Consider the following 18284-nt stretch of genomic DNA (forward strand, 5'->3'; position numbering starts at 1 on the left):
TGCCTTTCAGCTTTATTCCTTAAGTCAACACACAAAACAAACCTTGGAATTCCACATTGATGTGCTCATGATTTCTCCTTTAACCTCTTTATTCCAGCAAAACCATAAGCAAAGCATAAGCCTGTTGCTTCCCAAAATTCCAAGCCTGTGGATTAATCTCTGTCAGCTCTTTAGTTATATAAATGTCCTCATGCATTAGCACCTGAGTTTCTGATGTTACACATCACTCAAGTCCTATGCCAAGAGATAATTTGGCCCAGCTATTTGATCTCGCTTTGCAAATTAAACACCCCCAAAATCCCTGGCTTTCTACATGAGAGTCTGAAACAGCCTATTCAAGGGTTCAAATGCTCTGAATGTGCCATCTAAGAATTTTAAGGTCCAAAACTGATGGTATCATGGAAAATGTGTCATTTGGTGATGATATTTATTCAACTCAATAAGCATTTATTTACATGGCCTACTGTGGCCAAATCACAGTGCTAGGCACTGGTGGTACAACACAAGTTAAAGAGTCACTTCTCTCAAGGAGCTTACATTAGATTTTTGAGGTCTTGGCAGGGGCTGCCTTTTGCCTTTTTTGTATCCTCAGCACTTAACATAGTGCCTGACACATAGTAGGCCCTTAATAAATGCTTTTTTTACTGACCAACATTTTTACAGGAGAATGTGAAGCATACATAGATAAGTAAATACAAAGTACATAAAAAGTAGTTTTAACAAGGAGAAAACACAAGGAAAGGCTTGGGGTAGAACTTGGTCCCTAACTTGTGTATTAGTTAAAGGAAACTGGAAATAATAATAATATGGTCTTTAACAGGCCTTCTAACGTCCTGAACTAAACCAGACTGAGGATTTCTATGTGTTATCAGCTGAAAAAGATCTGGGATTTACTGAAGTTCCTGAATTTCCCTGAATTTTAAGTTCTAGTCCCCTCATCTCTTACAGTCCGAGTTTCTTCATCTGTAAAATGAAGTGATTAAAGTATGTGGCCTCTAAGTTCTTTTCCAGATCTAAACTTGTGAACCTGTGAATATCCAAACAGTATATAGAGTGATCCAAAAATCTTAGTGCAGTTGTATTGTTTTAAAGACATCCTGTAAAATAAAATCATCTTTGTAGGCTTTCCTCTGCCGTGTCTTTTTAATAAACAATGTAAAGCAGAATTATCCTTTGCCCCACCCTACCTCAAAGAAATGTTAGTATCTTTGCTTTAACTACCATAGTGGATAGGGCCAGGACCTATAATTTCAATATGAGGAAACTCTACCAATATAGGTCAGTAACCTTTGCAATTTATAGTCAGTAAATTAATTAGAGATCTGAGAAGTAAAGAGACCTCCATTCATTCCCTTAACCCCTCAATCCTCTGCTCTGCACCATCCCCTTCTCCTTTTCTCCCTATCTTGATTCCTTGGTGAACCAATTCAACTCTACACTGACCTCCACTCTAAAATCTTTTGATTCCTTATCATATCTCTGGTTAAAAACCCAGTCAAGTTTCAGCTATGGATCATTTCTACATCCATCCCTTTTGTTCCTACACAATATGCTGAACAGAAATAGAGAAAGCTGACAACTATTCTGATCGTTGCCTACAAATTTGTGTTATACACCTTCAACTGGGTCCTTACTGCTGCTTGGTAATCCTATTACACCTCCCTTATCAACCCCACAGCAGCTTTTCCAAACCTTCTTATCACTTCCCAAAATTCCTATGATCTTTCTTCCCTTAACTCTGTCAGTTGAGACCCTTGTCTCATATTTACAGAAAAAGATTGAGGCCATATGTCATATGACATGAGCCCCTCTGCTCCCATCTTCCTGACCTGCTATCAATTAGGTATCTTCTGCTACTCTCTCCTCCTTCATCCGTCTCACATGATTAAGGAGCCTAACTTCTTACCAAAGTTGACCCCTCTGCTTGTTCAATTGACCTCAATTACATCCCACTTCCTCCAATTGATTGCTCCCTCTGTCATCCCCATTCTTTCATTTCTCTTCACTGTCTCTGTCTCTTTTTTTTTCTATGTATCTTTCTGTCTGCCTGTCCCTCTTGTTCTGTCTCTCTCTCTCTCTCTTTCCCTGTCTCTGACTCTGTGTGTCTCTGTCACTCTATCTTTGTCTCTGCCTCCTCTCTATATTGTCTCTGTCTCTCTGTGTCTTTCCCTCCCTCCTTCCCTCTTTCTCTGTCTCTCTGTCTGTCTCTCTTTGTCTCTTTGTCTCTGTATTTCTCTGTGTCTTTCTCTCTGAATGTGTCTCTCTGTCTCTCTCACTCCATCTCTTCTCCCTTTGCAGCTAAACTCCTCAAAAATATCCTCTACAATAGATACCTCTACTCTCTCTCATTTCTCTGTTCCAAACCTCTCACAATCCAACTTCTAGTCTTATCCTTCCACTGAAACAACTTCTAAAGTTACTAATGATCACATAGTGGCCAAATCCAATGGCCTTTTCCCAGTCCTCATTCTCCTTGGCCTCTCTGAAGCCTTTGCCACTCTCAATTACTCTCTCCTCCTTGATATTCTCTTCTCTCTAGGTGTTGGGGACAGCAGTCTCTTTTCTTCCAGACTATCCCTCAGGGTTCTTGTCTAGTCCCTCTTCTCTCATCCCTCATACTACTTCATTTGGTGACCTTATCAACTCCCATGGATTTAATAAGTATCTCTAAGCTGATGATTCTCAAATCTATCTTTTCTACTTCAATTTCTCGACTGACATCCAACTTTGCATCTCTAACTATCTTCCAGATATCTCCAAAAGGAAGTACAGTAAACATCTTAAACTCAATATGTCCAAAAAGAGAACTCATTATTATCCACCCTCCCCCCAAACCCTCTGTACTTTTTACCTTCCTATTACTGTAAAAGGCAACACCATCCTCCCAATCCCTCAGACTCACAACCTAGGACTCATCCTAGATTCCTATCACAAAGCTGTTGCCAAAACTCCTTAATTTTATTTTTGCAACATCTCTCAAATATGTATATATATACACATACACTTATATACATATATATTATATGTTTTTCCTCTGTTAATTATGTGTATGTGAGAGAGAGAGAGAGAGAGAGAGAGAAAGAGAGAGAGTGTGTGTGTGTGTGTGTGTGTGTGTGTGGTTGGATATTGCTTCCCCATTAGCCTATGACCTCCTTGAAGACAGCGATTGTCTTTTACCTCTTTTTATATTCCCAGAACTTAACTCAATACCTGACATGTAGTAGGACCTTAATAAATGTTTATAAATTGATTGGCTGATTGACTTAGGTCACACAAATAATTTTTAACTGACCCCTTAAGACACAAGTACCTCTAATATCCCATACCTTCCAAGATTTTTGTGGATATCAAATGAGACAATATATTTAAAATACTTTGAAAACCTCAAGATTCTATAGAACAATAATCATCATCATCATCAACATTTAGAGGAATTGGGAGTAGAATTATTTTCTTACTCATATACAGAACTTATATATGATGAAACTCTCTCTACTAGGGCAAATTGGCAGCTTCTCGTCATTTATAATCTTAGAGATACTAAAGTGCATTTAGTCCAGTTAAGAAAGATTAAGTGAACTGTCCACAGACAAACAGCCCCATATGGATCAGAAGCTTGAACCTGGGTCAACCTGACTTTGAAGGCTCAGTTCTCTGTCCACTGTAGAGTGAGTTTTATTATTGTTGTGTTGTTACCATCACCTAAATATATTAATTATAAATCAAATGATAATTTAATTTAAATAATATATTTAGAGATCTAACATTTTATATAAACAAGATCTTTATAATTGATGTATTTATATTATAAACAATTTCCTCTGCTATATAATTATAATTTAATATATGGTTGCATAATATCATATATTTCTTATTAATTATAATAAATATATTTAAAGTCCTATTGTCTTCACAGTTTGAGGACTCCCTCAATTGATACAAATTGTAATCCCTCCATTAGCTGATATTTTGGGGGGAACTGCTATTACTGGAAGATTTTCTCTCCCTTTTCTTTTTCTGCCTTCTCCTGGTCCTGTGATCACTAGTCTGTGTTAAAGACTTGCTTAAAGCCTCTTCACTTCAGTTCAGTCAGATCTCAAGTTCTCCTGACCATCCCCATAAGGCATTCAGGCCATGAGGACTCCATTATTCCTTGAAGGAAGATGTTCTTTTAAGAATCTCAAATCTGAAAACTTGAACCTCAAAGATCATCAGGTCCAAATAAGACCTAAGCAAAAATTCCTTCTAGCTCACATCCCCAAAGAGCTCTAGGATCTCTAAAGTACTCTCCTAATGACGAATTCATGAGGTAGATTGTGCTCATCTGATTTTATAAATGAATATAAAGAAGTTGTGACTTGCTATTACACAGAACTGGGAATAGAAGTCAAGTATCTTGACATTTCCCATAATGCCTCTACAAAGGGTCTGTCTGAAGACCTTCCAATGAGGATGAAACTACTTTCTTCTTTTTGGATGGCTTTATTAGGAAAGTAAGTCTTACATCAAGCTTCACTCTTTCATCCACTGTCCCTAATTCAAGTTTTTAGATGCTACTTAGTCTCATATATCCAAACTAATTAAGAATCTCTTTAATCCTAACTCAGGCTTCTTTTTCTTTTCTAAATTCTCTTTAGAAATTTAAACCAGAAGAATCATGATCAGCCATTTTTACTCTTGAATGAAAAACAGTCTGAGAATGGAAAGTGGACAAAATATATAAGCCTTAACAAGAATGTAATGTAAAAATGTCCTAGGAATGGAGCATTTAAGTGGTACAACGGATAAAAAAGTTGGATCTGAAGACAGGAAGACCTGAATTTGAATGGTGACCCACATACTTCCTAGCAAGCCATTTAAATTCTGTTTCTCATCTTCCTCAACTGTAAAATGGTTTGCATCAACTTCCCAGGGTTGTTGTGAGAATCAAATGAGATAATTGTAAAATATTCAGCACAGTAGCTGGTGTATAGTAGACAAGATATAAATGTTTATTCCCTTCCAGCCCACAAAAATACGTTATTAAGTCATTATTATATTATTGTTATTAATTAATAATATTTAATTATAATTATATATTGATATAATTGATTGTTATATATTATAAAATATTAATATTATAATATCTTAATAATAACATATTATGTGCCAGGTACTGAGACAAGCACAGGAGACAAAATACAAACAAGACAACCCCTTCCCAAAAGGAACTTGCGTGCTAATGAGGAAGACAGAGAATTATGAAGCAATTCACTACATGTTAAATCCTATGCTCAATTTCAAGCAAAAATACAAGCAAGCAAAACTGGCTTTGATTTATGGGAATGGTGGCCAAGGAGGAGTATTTTGGTGGCATTGCTTTGATTACTGTTCTCAGAGCTAGATAGGACAGGGAAAGGGAGGTAGAGGAAGAGTGTATAAATGTCACCGAGATGACTATCACAGGCACTTTGGGTATGTGTGGGGGCTGAGGATGAGGTAAGAAATAATAGCACTGTGCTAAACACTTTACAAATATCTCATTTAATATTTACAAAAACCTGGGAGATGGATACTATGATTATTTCCATTTTACAGTTGAGGAAACTGAGTTAGATAAAAATTGAGTGACTTGCCCAGAGTCACATAGCTAGTGTCAGTTTTCTTAATTCCAGATTCAATTCTCTATCCACTTTACCACTTAATTACCTCTAAGTTAGGTGTCCTGTAAGGAGAGGCTGGAGTTGATAGATATGACACAGTACTAGAAGGGTACCAATGAAGAAGGAAAGCAACAAGGTAAATGGCGATGGTTCATGTTGGGCAGGGAAATGAAACATCTCCTCCTTCAGGAGGGCTGCACCCCAAAATGCCACCATCCTAGAGCAAAGGCCCCTGTTCTCCTTGCTAGTTCCTGCTTTAAGGGAAGGGACCACTTTCATTTTTGTCTTTGCATTTCCAGGACCTCGTAAAATACTGGGTACATAGTAGGAGCTTAATACTTTTTAGACTGAACTGAATTGTAGTGGAAAGAACTCTGGACTTGGAGTCGGGAGACACCTGCATGTGACTCTTCCCTCTGACATTATAACACCAAGTCATTTCACTTCTTACCCTCAGTTTCTTCCTCTGTCAAATGGGAATAACCATATCTATATTGCTGATCTCACAAAATAATTGCAAGATTCAAGTAAGATTGCGAGTCTTGAAACATTAGAAAAACATCAGCTCTTCCTATCGCCAGAGATGCCAGGGCTGCTCTCCTGTCCTAACACCCACCCAGCCTCGTGAGTGAATATGGGATTCTCAGATCACATTTGGTGGGGGAGTCAGTTGCTTTGTTATCTAACAAGTCATCCTTCTTCCATCCTGGCTGTAATCTGCCCTTCTAAAAACTGCCAAAATACACATTTTTTTAATTGGTTTGAATGGCTTACTCCATGGAACCTAACCAAAAAAATTGATCAGGGGCAGATAGAATGCCCTGGAATCAGTTCAAATCTGGCCTCACACACTTAACACTTACTAGCTGTGTGACCCTGGGCAAGTCACTTAACTCCAATTGCCTCATACACACAAAAAAAAATCTAATCACTAACCCAATTTGGGATGTAAGGACCATAGTTGACCTTCAGGGGAGGCTTGTCTGCCATGTAAATATACAGTATTACAGGTAATAATTCAAATCCAGCCTCAGACACTTCCTATGTGATCCCCTCTGCAAGTCACTCATCTGTAAAATCAGGATCAGAATAGCACCTATCTCCCAGGGATGTTGTGAGGATCAAATAAGATAATTGTAATGTCCTTAACATGGTACCTGACTTATGAAAGGTGCTTAATAATGAAGGGTTCCCTTTCCCCCTCCCCCACCCTTCCTTTATGATGACTCCTCTCCAAAAAGATACTAAACCATCATGTGTGACACTTCGGATACACATCTTCACTGTGATCCTTGACATTGTCCATGAGATTTCTTCAGTGGGAGCTGTCCAACTTCCAATATAAAGTTTCCCATATAGAAGTATATGTTTAAAAAAAACAAACTGGTGTGGCTGGGTGAGACATCTTGGGGATACTATGCCTTCCATGATTGCTTCTGTCATGGCTAAGCAATTACTCCCTCCCACACTGACCTGTTGGCCTTTTAGAAGCCGGAGTTTTCCTTGCCAGCTTTGTGGCCAGCATCTTTCTCTGCCGTAGATATGACCAATATTAGTACTCTATCCCTCCTCAGATCACCTTGGGGTCATAAATTTAGATCTAAAAGAAACACAAGGAAGTTCATCTTGTCCAATCATTTTTCAGATGAGGAAATTCAGACCTAGAACCATAAAGTGACTTGGTCAAAGTATATAAGCATTGTGACAGTCAGGATAAGAAAATCCAGTTCTCTTTCTAAAGGCTATTTCCCTTAAGAATGTGACTATGAGTTGCCCTTCCTAGTACAGATGAACATGGGGACTTTAGAACCTGCTTCTGGTCAGATGAAATAACACAGTGTCAAAAGAACTTCAGATTGGGTATGTTGGTCCTCCTCTGGCCAAGCCAGGAGGACAAGATATGATAGAAGGTAAAAGAAGCAGCTTTCATTTAGATCCCTTTGTTTTGAGTCTTCTGTGTGGTAAGCAGATGCCAATGAAAGGATTTAAGGGAATAGCCATGTTTATTCCCTCTATTCCACTGCCAAACCCTAATGTGGATCAGGGCTGAAATATACAACCTTTTACCCAGCTCCCAGGCTGCCCTTTTGTTTTTGTTTTTGTTTTGTTTTTTTATTTCAAGTCAACAAACATTTATTAAATACTTTGTTCCTGTGCTTTTCCACTTTATATTTTCTTTACTGAGTAATTGACTAAGAAAACAGTTCTCGAGTGTCAATTGTCCAAACTTAGAGATGGCTTTCTAATGTCAAAGGATCTGGAGGCCCTGGTACTAGTGAGAGGAGAAGGTGGTTGCAGGAAATGCAGGACAACTTTAGGTTGTCACAGATCAGGAGCAATATGGTTCGGAGAAGATTTGGGTTTAGAGTGGGTGATAATGCAGAAAGGATGTAAAGTGACTGCTCAGCAATCCTGCAAATGCTTTATGTTCCAATGAGGTTAAATATTAGCCTCCCAGAAGACTGTAACAATAATTATAAGTCGTTACCTAGAACTGTGTGATTATGTTCAGCAGTCCTTTTATGTGCAGGAAGAAATTATCTGTCCCATACCTTATTCTTGTTGTACATGGAGTAACTTTTTCTACTCACCCTTTTTGAGGAGGACTTATACAAGTAAATAAGTAAAATTATCTTTAAGTATTCACGACTTAATCAGTAAGTATGAAAAGAGGAATCCTAACCTCTCTAATTATAGACAAGCCCTCCTTCCCCTCCAAGGACTGAACTTAAATATATACTTAAAAACAAAACAGAGAAAGGTGTAGTGCTCCATGATGGGTGACACTTATGTTTAATGATCTGCTAACGTGTTCAGTTTCACATACACCACTAAAGAATTATTTCATTTGTATCTTTGTCCCTGGAACAATGTCTCTAACAAAGTCATCCTCTACTGACAATGGTAACAAAAAGTTATCTTCAACCTTTATTATACTAAAATATGGCAACCAAGACAACATTGAGAGGCAACTGGAATAGTGGAAAGAGAACCAGGCTCAGAGTCAAGAGAGGTGAGTCCAGCTGCTGCCTCTGATATTTAGTAGCTGTGTGTATCCTTGGGAAAAATCATGTAATGTTTTCATGTTCCCAAGCAATGGGAACTAGAGCATCTATGAAGGAAGTTTTGTTAGGATCCTTTACACAGATAAAAGCACAAATTCAATTAAAAAAAATCTGGGGAAGCTAGATGGTACAGTGGATAGAGCATCAAATCTGGAGTCAGGAAGATATGATTTCAAATCTGACCTCAGACAATACTTCCTACTTGTGTGACCCCAGGCAAGTTACTTAACCCCAATTGTCTTGCAAAAAGAAAAAAGAAAAACCTATTTACAGGTACCAATTCATATAAAATTTCCCTTCTATATAAAATTTTAGCAGAATTATCTACATGCTTACCAAAAGCATCTTCAGTGAGTGTAGGGGACAAGCAGGCATTCATAAGTAGTATTCTACAGTGGACCACACTTTTATCATCTCCCAGCTGATGGAAAGATGCCATGCTTATTGTTTGTTGACCATAATAAAAAGCATTTGATTTGTAGAACCATGTGTCACTTTAACTACTTTCTTCCTACAAAATGTCTTTTATCCACACACCAAAATTCTTCAAGACTCCTTGAAAAACATAACAGAAGTGACTATTCTTTTTTGCCAACCCTCTGATCTTAAATATCAGGTGAGTCAGAAAGCAAGGAGATTGTGATGGCCAAATCTGATTACCACTCCACTGGAGGAGATCCAACATGATGTTCAAGTTGAACCTGTGGATAATGGAGTCCTAGAGAACCCTCCAATTTGTGGATGACATCATGCTGATTGCAACACATTCCCAGAACACTGCAATGTCTCCCAGAAGAAAATTGAAACTGCTCAAAAGAAATTGACCTGATCATCCACAGAGAAAAAACTAAGTGGATGAAGAATTTTTGTGGACCATATTCTGAGAGGCAGTTGGACAGACCATATATATAGTGCTTTTCCATCTATCTATGTCTAGAATCACTAGTACAAATGCATAAAAGTTGGACCCAGAATTAGAAGAGAGTACTGATGGATTGCCTTTAGAAGATTATAAAGCTCTTTTTATTTTTTATTTATTTTTCTTTTATTTTATTAAAGCTTTTTATTTACAAAACATCTGCATGGGTAATTTTTCAACATTGACCCTTGCAAAACTTTCTGTTCCAAATTTTCCCCTCCTTCTCCCCACTTCCTCCCTTAGATGTCAGGTAGTCCAAAACATGTTAAATATGTTAAAATATATGTTAAATCCAATATATGTATACATGTTTATACAGTTATCTTGCTGCATAAGAAAAATCGGGTCAAGAAGGAAAAAAACCCGAGAAAGAAAACAAAATGCAACCAAACAACAACAGAAAGAGTGAAAATGAATATAAAGCTCTTTTTAATGACTCCAAATTTTTCTCTAAGCCCCCCCCAATATTCTACCAATATGAAACACAATAATATTGGATGAACTGAAAATTAATATCACACAGAGGACACTTGAAAAGTATATAGTATGAGCTGGCTACAACATAGAACCAATGAGGAATTGTGAAAAAGACCAGGAATAAAGGGCATCATCAAATATAAAAATAGATGATATAGGTATATTTAAAGGAATGACATGGATAGACATAGAGATGGGGAAAATAGAATTAGAATTAGAGAGAGAGATAAGATGGAAAGAGTCTAATTATATGGCGAGGGCAAAACATAACAGGTCAAGGGCTTCATTGGTGTCCTCCTGATAGGAAGAGAAAGTAAGGAAGACCAAAACCTCATTTTCCTCATATGTAAAATGGGGATAATTATTCTTGCTCTTCTCACCCCACAAGGTTGCAGTAAGTAAAGTGTTTTGTAAGCCTTAAAGTGAGAAACAAGTGTGAGCTTTTCATATGTATTTATCATCTGTGACTTAATCTAACCTTTTGGGGAAGATTTTTACTTTCAGTCTGTACCACCTTGGGGGATAATGAGCTCCATATGTTTCCTCCCCTCTGTGTAAAATAGTACATGGTTCTAAATTTACCCCTCTTAAATACCATGAGGTGGTCTTCAGTCCTGGTATCCTAGGATTTGATAAACAACTTTTCATTCCCCTTTCTAACCCTTTGATGATTGTAGAAATTTTGCTTCTATTTCACGTCAGCATGTGTCTGGTTATGCTGAGAATCATCATCAATAAAAACTCCTCATACGACAATTCCCCCAAATAGCCCACTCTCCTACCCTCCTTCATTCCTGTTCCTTGATTCTTCTGATTTTTCCTAGACCTTCTCCAGTTCCGTTATTCTGTTATTAGTAACAATAATATGGCTTCACTCATTTATTCATTCAATCAGTATTTATTGCATACCTACTGTATGCAGAGCCTTTCTACAGGAAGCCTTTCCTAATTCCTCTTAGTTCTAGCACCTTCCCTCTATTATTGCTAATTCATCCTGTCTAGAGTTTGTTTATACGTAGTTGTTCACATGTCTCCCCTTTTTGAGCAGGGATTGTCTTTCACCTTTCTTTGTACCTCTAATGTACCCCCTTAAGCAGTGCCTACAGTAGAGCTTAATACTTGTTTATTGATTCACCTTGGCTTTGTAATAGAGGAGACAAATATTCTTGGTGCTATTTCTAGTATCCTTTATGCCAAAGTCCTACTTATCCAATGAGCTAACAGGCTTTGCAGTCTTTAAAGGACTATGTAGGTGATAGCTATTATGATCAATAATAATGATCAGATTCTTCTCACTGTTCTGAAGTAGTACAAAAACTACAGTGAAGATTTAAGGATAAAAGAGAAAGAATGAGCAGCTAGGTAGTGCAGTAGATAGAGCACCAGGCTTGAAGTCAGAAAGATTCATCTTCCTGAATTCAAATCCCACCTCAGACACTTACTAGCTGTGTGACTCTGAGAAAGTCACTTAAATTGTTTGTCTTAGTTTCTTCAAAATAAAATAACCTGGAGAAGGAAATGGCAAACCACTCCAACATCTCTGCCAAGGAGATCCCAAATGGGTCACAAAGAATTGGACACAATTGAAAAACAACTGAACACCAAAAGGAAAAAAAAGGAAGAAAGATGAAGGGGGGGAAATAGAGGCATGATAATGAGCCTCCTACCTGGCAAACAAACAGCATTTTAGAAACTCTGGAGTTTATATCCCACAAACTCACTTACATGAGCTCTCAAAATATTATGAGAGAGCTTTAAGGTTTGCAATGTACTTTATGTACAATCAATTCTTTGCTTCTTGCCACAATCCTATGAGATGGGTGCCAATATTTCCCCCATTTTATAGATAATTGAGGCTTAATATGATCTGCTTAAAGATCACTTTGAGAGTTTTGGACAGGTTTGGAAGCCAAGGTTTCTTGACTCAAAGTTCAGTGTTTTACTCACTCCCAGCACTAAGTTTAAAGGTGCAAAGGACCCTTAGAAATCATTGGGTACAATACCTATTTACAGATAAGGTTCAAAGAAATTTGAAAATTACTTGCTCAAGATCACACAAAATTGGATCTCTGGTTCTAATTCTAGCATTATTTCTTTGTTTTTTGCTCAGCTGTTTCAATCATTATTGACTATTAATGACTTTATTTGGGATTTTCTTGGAAGAGCTATTAGAGTGGTTTGCCATTTCCTTCCTCAGTTCATTTTACAAATGAAGGAACTGAGGCAAACAGGGTGAAGTGACTTAGCCAAGATCACATAGCTAGTAAGTGTCTGAGACCAGATTTCAGCTGAGGAAGTTGAGTCTTCCTAATTCTAAGTCCAGTGCTCTATCTAAGGCTCTACCTACCTGCCTAAGATTATTTTTTCTGTGATAGAGTAGCAGCAGTATATTTGGCTCACATCTTCTGGGCCCTCCCTCAACTGCTAATATGATATTTTAAAATCTGCTATGGGATGAAAAACCAGAATGCCAAGTTTGTGGGGGGGAAAATTGTTTTAAACATAATCAGCTATTGCACTGATCAGAGTTCTAATATCATTCCATCCTGTTTTTTATATATATATTATTGTGGTCATCATGTAAATCATCCTTTTAAGTCTGAAACTCTTCATCAGTTTATTCAAGTCTTCCCAAGTTGCTCTGAATCCATCATATTCAGCACATGATAACTTTCCATCATATTCACATGTTACAATGTATTCAGCCATTCCTCAACTGATGAGTATCCACTTTATTTCCAATTTGGGGGGAGGGTAGCCCTCACCCCCCACAAATCCTTATGCAAATATTTTTGTTTTTAAGGGAACTTTCTGTCTTTGACATCCTTGGCTTATATGTACAGTAATAGTATTCCTGAGTCAAAGGGTAGACCCAATTTAATAGATTTTGTAGTCTACTTCCTTATTCTTTTGTAGACCCACCAGTGAAACTTATTGCTTCCATTAGCCCCTCCAAATTTACTATTTTTATCTCTGCCAATCTGATGAATATGAATTGAAACCTGAAAACCTTTAATTTGCATTTTTGTGTCATTAGAAACTTAGAGACTTTTCCAAATAGTTGTTGATAGTTTATATCTTTCTTTTGAAAAACTACTTATTCGTATCCTTTGATAATTTATCTACTGAATAATAGGTCTTGGTCTTAAATATTTTTGTGAAGGGTATTGAATATTAAAACAATGTGCATGTGTACCTATAAACACATAAACAAATCCACATGCAGCCTACATCTACTCAGAGAGGTTGAGGGAGCAAATTATGCATTTGGATATGGATTAACAAGCCCTGGAAGTTGTAAAATAATCACAATTCTAAGCCCATAATAGGGAAGTGAGAGAACCAGGGAGGAGAAGGAAACACAGAATTTGCCTCAGAGCTTAGAGAGTGTTTGAGTTTAATAATGTTTTGAGTAACCAACAAAATTCCAGCAAGAACTAAAGAGAGAAATTCCATTCAATTATAGAAACTCTAAAACATTTTAGAATGTATCCACCAACATCTACTCAGGTACAATATGGATCTAACTACAAATACTCTTTGCAGAAATAAAGACAGACCTAAATAATTGGAGAAGCATCACTCATAAATAGGTCGAACCAATATAATAAAAATAACAATACTATTTAACTTAATTTACTTATTCAATGCTGTACCAAACTACAAAAAAAAATGTCATATTTTGAGAAAAAGTAATGACAAAATTTATATGAGAGAATGACTGTTCAAAAATCTCAAGGGTGATAATGAAAAAAAGTGGGAAGGAAGTGGGACAGATATCAAACTGTACTATAAAACATTAATTTAAAAGATTTGGCATTTATCAAAAATAGATATCAGTTGATGGAACAAATTATATACATTATATAAGAAACAAGTATTTTGTAAGCTCAAAGATCTTAGTTACCAAGGAAAAGACTTATTCTTTCACAAAAACGTCTAAAAAAAAACTGCATGGCAGTCTGGCAGAAATTAAGTTTAGGTCAATACCTTAGAATATATAGCCAATATAAACTCCAAATCCATTCATAACCTTGATATAATCATATCCTAAATAGATTAGAGGAGCAAGGAAGAAATTATCTTTTGGATCTAAGAACAGAAGAAAAGTTCATAGTTAAGTATATGATAGGATCACAAAAAATAAAATGGACAACTTTTATTATACAAAATTACAAAGCTTTTGCACAAACATATCTAATGTAGTAAAAATTAGAAGGCAAATGGTTAACTGGAGAAATTTTCATAACAAGTTTTTAATAGAGTCCTTATTATCCAAGTTTTTTAGAATTGTTTCAAATTTATAAAATTAAGTCATTCACCAATTGATAAATGATCAAACAAGATTTTAAAAGGTAGTTTTTAAAAGAAGAAATCCAAGCTATCAACAACCATATGAAAAAATACTCTAAATCACTAAAAATTAAGAGAAATGCAAATTAAAGCAAAACTTGAGGTTTTATCTTATACCTATCAAGACTGGCAAAAATGAGAAGAGGACAAATGTTGGAAGAACTGTGGGAAAACAGGTGCCCCCAATACATTGTTGGTGAAACTGTGAATTAATCTAACCAATCTAGAAAACAATTTAGAACAGTCAATTTAGAATAACTTAGAACACAGTTACAAAATTGTGCACTCTTTACCCAGCAATGACATCCCTAGTTTTTTACTCCCAAAGAAATCAAGAGAAAAAGATCTATATGGACAAAAATATTTGTAACATCTTTTTTTTGATGATGGCCAAAAATTGCACCTATCCTCTCATAAGGGGATAGCTAAGAAAACTGGGGTACGTACATGTAATGGAATATTATTGCTCCATAAGAAATTACAAAGTGGATAATTTCAGAGGAAACTGGGAAAGTATTTATGAAATTATCCAGAACAAAGTGGGCAGAAATAGAATAATTTATATAATCATAATATTATTGAGCTGGAGAAGAGCTCATTTTATAGATTGAGCAAACAGGGTTAAGTGACTTCCCCAGGGTCACCCAGGTAGTAAATATCTGAGGGTGGATTTAAACTCAAGCCCTCAGGCTCTGCCCAACTACTAGGGAAAATAAATAATTCTGTAAGAAATATGCCTTGTCAAGCAAAACAAGTTTCCATATCATCTTTGTCCAAAAGCATATTTCTTTAAAAATATTTGGAACACAAGGTTTTGCAAGGGTGAAAACTATCTACACAGCATGGTGTAGAGATTTAAGGCATTCAAAGATATTTGTTTTAGTGTTTGGGTTATAAATTGTTCATGTTTGCTCCCTTCATTCTGCATCACTTCACACAAATCCTCCCAGGTGTCTCTGAAACTCATCATTCCTTACAGCACAATTATATTTTGTTAATTCCCCCCCCCAAGAATAGGTAGGTGAGAAAAACTTGTTCCAGTGACCATGGAGGTGACTGAAGCAGGTGGTACGGAGTACTTAGAGTTTAATCAGACATCAAAGACACTAAGACTAATCCCAGTTGTCTTGGCTTTTGCCTTGCCACTGGACTTTGATGACTCTGGAAGAAAGAATGAGGTTGACAGTTTTCTACATTTCTGCCTCATGTAAATCCAATTCACTCTCAAGTCAAGATGTCATTAGTCTTCTTTGAAAACAAGGGTGAACAATTTTGTTGCAATCACATACTATAATTTGTTTAGCCATTCACCAGTTGATGGGCATTCCCATAGTTTCCAGCTCTTTGCTACCACAAAAAGTTCTGCTTAAAATGTGTATATAGTTATTTTTCTCTCTCTTTGATTTCTTTAAAGAATAAATATTATAGTGGTATCACATTCTAATCTAGGTTAGTCTAAAAGACTATAATAGAACAAAAGGCGGAAAGAATTTGTATAAGAGAGTAAACAAGAAAAGATGTTTAGTTAAGATAGTGAAATAGTAAAGATACATAAAATGAAAACAAAGTAGATAATGACATATTACATTCCATATATAGTTGTACCTGCATGAGAGATACAGAGACTAAAACCACTTTTGTTTTAATGAAGTTTAGTAGCAAGCAGACCCTAAACCAAAGAATTGTGCTGTCCATCCATTGCCATTGTTGTAGTCATTAAATAGTCATACAATCACACATGATCAGAGTTGAAAAAGGCTTTTCAAATTTAAGATAAAGTATGTACTTACATAGTGTTGAAATATTTGGAAGAAAAATGAAAAATTTAATCTGTTGCCAAGATATTCGTTTGGGCCCCAAGATAGTCCCCATGTCAAGTTCTTGTTTAGATATGGGTTCAAATTCTACATCAGATGCTTTACGAGTTGTATCACTCTAAGCAAGAAACTTACTCTTTTAGCCCATTTCTCATCTTTAAAGGGGAAATAATAACACCTTCCGGCTAGGGCTGTGAGAATAATAAAATGAAATGATATATGCAAATCCTTGAAGCGCTATATAATTGTTAGCTATCATTATTAGCTATTATAAATCTTCAACGTTCATATCACAAAATCTTGAACACAGGAGTAGAAAAACCCAATATATATTATGGTGGCTGTTTTTCAAACACAGGCTGTATTTTCTGAGCGAGAGAAGTAACGATTTCCAATTGGGACTCTGCAAACATTATTCATTTTTTAATAAGCAATTGGGATTCAGGCATTATCTTTTATATAACCACATGCTAGGGCCATTAGAGCACTTGAAAGAACAGCAACCATAGCCAAATCACTATTGGCTTTATGACCCTACTTTGAGGAATAATTGCTGAGAACTTTACTTTTAATTATCTCTTCTCTGCATGCTACTGATCTATCAGTCTGCTAGTGTGTTAGTCAATCAATAACATTAATGAAATGCTTGCTGCACATAGACCTCTGCTTAGGTCCTATCAGGAGATATAAAAGATATAAAAGAAATAGAAGCCATGATTCCTGCCTTTGGGGAGCTTATAATCTAATGGAGGAGCCATATATAAATGAAAAGGTCTTACCCTGTTTTACAGATATTTTTAAAGTTTTACTGATACTTTTGTGAGGGGGTTTTATACTCCAAAAGATAGATGAGATACACAGTTAGAGAAGCCATCCCAAATATTCATAGGGATTGTGTCCAACCTATGGCAGAGTTCAATTGGTCTGATCAGCCACAGTCAGGCACACTGTGACTCAACTCTAACATAGTGATGTCATTTTGGTCCTCTTCAAGAAGGACAATAATCCAATCTCAGTTACCCACTTAGCACCCCCCCCCCAGCAACTAAGAAATATAGTTGATCAAAATCCAAGCTGGCACAATGACCCTTTCCATAATCATGTATAAACGATATTTCGGTAACTTGTCCTCTCCTCAATCTCAGCCTCTTCTCAGAAAAGAGAGATGTTTCATCATTTGTTCTCTGGAATCTGAATTGGTCATTGGATTTGAAGTGAGTTCTGACCTTTGGAAGTACTTAACTTTTTGAAAACCACATTTTTCCTCCTTCTACTTTCCTTCAAAGCTTAATTCCAATATCATCTACATTAAGTCACTGTTCTAATGCCCCTACCCCAGCTGTTATCTCTCCTGCCAAAATTACCTTTTACTTATGTTGCACATATTTAGTGTATTTTCTCAGGCACACGTATTGTGTCCCCAATAGAATATAAACTTCTTAATAGCAGGAAGTATTTAATTTTGTCTTTAAATCTCTAGTAACCAGCACAGAGTAGGTATTTAATAAATGTTTGGTTAATTAGTTATCTTAATCACATGTTTTATTTCCTCCTAATAAAATGTGAGCTCCTTGTCAGTCTTAATTTTTCTATTTGTGCCCCCATTTATTGGTATAGTGCTTCATGTATAATAAATAATTATCATTCATTCATATCAACTTTAACATTTGAATGAATTGGAAATCTTATCAATGTGGGCTTCTCTTCCAATGGGACAGATTGAAACCCATGCATAGTCTCTCATTCTGTTTGACCTTTTTCCATATGCTCTGACAAAGTTTCCAGAAGGGGGGTCTACCTAATGAACTAGGCAAGGGACTTTATGAGTTTTTTTAATATTAACCAGATAATAATCTTTCTGCTTTCCCTTGCTCCTTAGAGGACCAACTACCATCTCCTTTTCTGTTTTATATCTTTTGGATGCTATCTTCTTTCCAGTTGTTGTTGGCAATACATCATAGTAGGCTATGTAGGCATCCTTCTCTCCACTGCCTAGTCAGTGAGCCACGAT

This window comes from Sarcophilus harrisii, chromosome 1 (assembly GCF_902635505.1).
Source record: "Sarcophilus harrisii chromosome 1, mSarHar1.11, whole genome shotgun sequence".
Taxonomy (NCBI): domain Eukaryota; kingdom Metazoa; phylum Chordata; class Mammalia; order Dasyuromorphia; family Dasyuridae; genus Sarcophilus; species Sarcophilus harrisii.